Below are 4,673 nucleotides of genomic sequence, written 5' to 3' on the forward strand. Positions count from 1 at the left end.
TCCCGGCTACTGAGGTTTTCTTCTTTTTTTTTTACTCCCGCTTTCCTGCAGGCATAAACATATAAACCATCCATCCATCTCACCAATCTAGGGAAATCTGCAAAGTTCATGGCCACTGTCCCTTTCTCCTGACAAAAGTGCCAATAAATAAATGGAATGAATGAGTAAAAAAAAAAAAAAAAAAGCTTATAATTTAATTAAATCATTCTTTGATCTTGGTACACTCAATAACATTACACACTCAAACACACTGTAAAAGTTTAATTATTTCTATTCTAATCAGGGAACATTTATTTTATTTCATTTTATTTGATTGAACATTTTTTTTTTTACATTTGTACAAAGCCACAAGAACACAACTAAATCAAATCCAGTACATTTGGCTGGCATTTTACTGTTATTGACCCATGATAGAAAAGAGGTTAAGTCTTCAACCCCAACATGATGTGAACTTAAACAAAAGTTGTGGGATTTAACTAAATATGTAAGGCACTTTGTCAATCACTCAAAGAAATTCTGCCATTCTACCAACCAATAAAAATAATAAAAGTAATAATAATGGTTTCAAATTTTTCCCCAAGGGTAGCAATTTTGAGGGAGGGGATAAGCTGATTACCTCAATGTTCATTTTATTGATCCTAAAAGGATGAAAGGCAAACTCAACTTCAGCGGAATTTGAACTCAGAACATGCAGACTGACAGACGAAATGTCATTAAGCATTTCGTCCAGCACACTACAGATTCTGCCAGCTCGCCAATAATAATAATCGGGAACGTAAACAAACAAACATCAATTATCAAGTAGTGGTGGAGGAGACAAAGACACATATTATATATACATATATATATATATATATATATATATATATATATATATATATATATATATAGTCTCAGGAGCTTGCTTACCAGCCACATGGTTTTGGGTTCAGTCCCACTGCGTAGCACCTTGGGCAAGTGTCTTCTACTATAGCCTCGGACCGACCAAAGCCTTGTGAGTGGATTTGGTAGACGGAAACTGAAAGAATCCCGTCATATATATATATGTATATATAATGTGTGTGTGTGTGTGTTTGGGTGTCTGTGTTTTTCCCTACAACATTGCTTGACAACTGATGCTGGTGTGTTTACATCCCGTAACTTAGCAGCTTGGCAAAAGAGACTGATAGAATAAGTACGAGGCTTACAAAGAATAAGTCCTGGTGCTCCAGCATGGCTGCAGTGAAATGATTGAAAAGAGTAAAAGAGTAAGAGTATTGGAAGACAGGCTTCTTACAGTTTCAGTCTACCAGACCCATCTACAAGGCATTCGTTGGCCTAGGGCTATAGTAGAAGCTTGCCCATGGTGCCATGCAGTGGGACTGAATCCAAGGTCACATGGTTGGGATACAAGCTTCTTAACCAAACCACATAGTCACGCCTACACATTTCACTATTTTTCAACTTCTATTCAACAAATAAAGGGGGGAAAAAAACGTGCTGAACTAAGTGGGCCGAGTACTTGCAGGCCATGTTTGCATGTAACTGTTGTGCATATTACACACACACACACCTTTCATTCCCATTCCTCACCAGTTCACTGTTTAATAAAGAGGTCACTATCAAGCCAGGCTTTTATCTGACTAATCCTCCTCAACTGTTAGGCTGGATGGAAATAATAGCTTATTCAGGTCACTCCCCTCCCCCTACGTGAACGGCAACTTGTTTTTCTTTTGCTTCTTCCCCAATATAACAATCAGCCTAAAAATATTTGAGAAGGTTTGAGAAATACTATAAAACGATAACAAGAGAAAAAGAAGATAAAAATATCTGCATAAACTAAGACTCTTCAGTTAGAAATTAACGTGAGATTTGAGATGTCTGATATAAAACTTTCTCAGAAGCTCAGGTTTATAAAATGTTTCCTACACAGCCATAAACCAATTTATAGATGATTTTCATATATTTTCTTTCTTTTACTACAGGAAAAAATAAAGCTGTTACGTTGATTCTTTTCCTAAGGCTATGTGTTATTGTGTACACAATTTGGAAACATGGAAACAATACCAAGTCAGATTCTCATAAATAGTGTGTGTGTGTGTGTGTGTGTGTGTGTGTGTGTGTGTGTGTGTGTGTGTGTGTGTGTGTGTGTGTGTGTATAGTCAATTCAAATTAATGAAAAAAACCCCAAAAAAACACATGTGAGGATGTGCACAAGAAATGTATTAGCTTGACATTCAGTGAAAGAGAGTTTGAGGTTTCGAGCATAGCTCTTCGTCGGAAAGGAGAAAGGGAAAAGTTCAAAGAGGGAGTAGAAATCACCAAGGCACACTTGTTATATTGCCATATATATAATGTGTATATGTATATAGGTATGTAGTTTTGTGATATGAGGGAGATTTAGCTACAATTTCTTACAGGCCAAGCAATCACACAACCTTTTTCATTTGCTTGTTCACATATAGTTTTTATGCTGGAATGGGTTTGTTGCCTTTGCAATACAACAGACGTCTATCTCTCTCTCTCTTATGAATAAATAAGAAATGTTACTCAAAAGAACCTGTGTATCATGTACTAGTTCACGATAAATTGGTGCTGTCCTTGGGTACATGGTTTAGTTTGGCATTTTTAACTGTGAACAACCTTCATATTACTAACAAGCACAAGCCATGCGACTTTTTCGACTTTTTCATAATAGAAGCATAAGAGAAATTATTTTAAAAGGTTACACTTAATGCTTACAGAAATGAATAAAAAGAAACAGGAAAATTTAATGTATATATCCGAAAAATATTCTTTCCTTCAATCTATTATCAATATCTTATGAAAGTCGAAAATATTAGGAGAGAAATTCAAAAGTGACATCAAACAACTTCAGCTGCAAAGTTAACCAGCAAACAAGCTATTCTTAAAAGGTATTAGTGAAAAAGGTATTACGCAAAATGTAATGAGAGAAAGACAGAGGAAGAAAAGCTATATGATACAATGTGTGCAGTACATTCAAATTTCATTATTTGACCACAACAAAGAAAGATACAAACAATAGCAAATGAGTAAACATATTTGCATTGAGCTTCTCTGTACAATCCCACCCTTAGACACAATTGAAAGAAGTGTAATGTAATACAGAGAGAATAAATCTGAACATCTCTTTCTCCCACTGTTACTACAGCATGTTGTGACCCACAACATACACACAACCTGCCAATAAATGCAATAGGAAACTCTGCAGTAATGAGGAAAAAGAAAAAAACCCTGTTCAAATCTAAAGTAAACTTGATAGATTTATTGGTTTCTTTTTACTTGCTTTACATTAAAAATCCATTGGTAAACACGGAATTGCATATATTAGAAGAGAAAACCAATTCCAGCTGTTACTACTGTTTATAACACTGATGATGGTGAAAGGTTTTAGAGCTGAGATGTGTCTGGTCTGTCATCCAAACTTAGTGTAATGGCCTTGTAGTTGTGGTTAGCAGCATGTGATTGGTCAAAGCTTATTGATGGGTCAGCAGAATAAAAACAGAATCAGTAACACAAACCATGACTATTAATGAGCTTTTACTTAGATACACATGCATGCACAGGATCTATGCCCTAAGATATATAGAAACAATGTCCTGAGAACATACTGGTTAAAGTATGAATTTAAACATTGATGCTTATGTCCTCATAATATAACTGTTAGTCTTATCAAGATAATTGCTTCTAACTGTTTTCAACAAGTTTTTAGCAATAAGGACTATTTTAAAAGCTACAAATATTATATTCAACCATTTTGAGATCATCATCAAACATCCATTTACTGACATTGCTAATTATTACTGGAAAATCAATTTTGAAAGCAAACTTTGATATAGAAGTCTTTTTCCTACCTTCTCTTTATAAAAGGACTGGTTATGTTCCAACAAGTATGTTTGTGCCCACTTTAGTTTAAGTTTCCATGCAGCAGGGGTCTCAAAGTATCTCCAACCCTCAAGATTTTACTATCATATAGACCAGTGGTTCTTAACCAGTGGCCACATGGCCCTTGGTTGGGAAGCAAGCTTCTTACCACTCAGCCAGGCCTGCACCTATATATATATATATATATATATATATATATATATATATATATATATATATATATGTATATAGGGTGTTCAAAAAGTCTCTCTCCAGTAAGTATTTAATGGTTTTTGGGCAATTCTTGTACACTGATCCTTTACTTGCTGCCCAGCCAAAAAAAGTCTGGCAGTGTTAAACCAGGTGATCTCGGTGGCCAAAGTCCCTTTGAAATAATCTGTTTACCAAAAAACTCTTGAAGTAGTGTCATGGTGATGCACAGGATGAAAAAAAAAAATTCACTGCAGAAAAACTTTTCGAATACCCTGTATACACACACACACACACATACATGTGTGTTCTACTTGGCATGTAAACTCTGTAAAGTAGTTGGCATTAGGAAGGGCTTCCAGCTGTAGAAATCATGCCAAAACTGTCACTGGAGTTCAATGTAGCCCTGTGGCTTGCTGGAATCTGTCAAACCATCCAATCCATGCCAGTATTGAAAATGGACATTAAATGATGATGATGATGATGCTACATCTATGTGTGTATGTGTGTGTGTGAGAGAGAGAGAGAGAGAGAGAGAGAGAGAGAGAGAGAGAGAGAGAGAGAGAGAGAGAGAGAGAGAGAGAGAGAGAGAGAGAGAG

General features: G+C 35.7%; 1 protein-coding gene across 1 annotated transcript in view; it reads right to left on the minus strand.

Annotated features, from left to right (window-relative positions):
* Nucleotides 1-4,673, minus strand: part of LOC106872757 (proteoglycan 4) — a 329,051-nt gene that overhangs the window by 16,655 nt on the left and 307,723 nt on the right. The gene's annotated exons all lie outside the window — the stretch shown is intronic.

This window comes from Octopus bimaculoides, chromosome 13 (genome assembly GCF_001194135.2).
Source record: "Octopus bimaculoides isolate UCB-OBI-ISO-001 chromosome 13, ASM119413v2, whole genome shotgun sequence".
Classification (NCBI taxonomy): domain Eukaryota; kingdom Metazoa; phylum Mollusca; class Cephalopoda; order Octopoda; family Octopodidae; genus Octopus; species Octopus bimaculoides.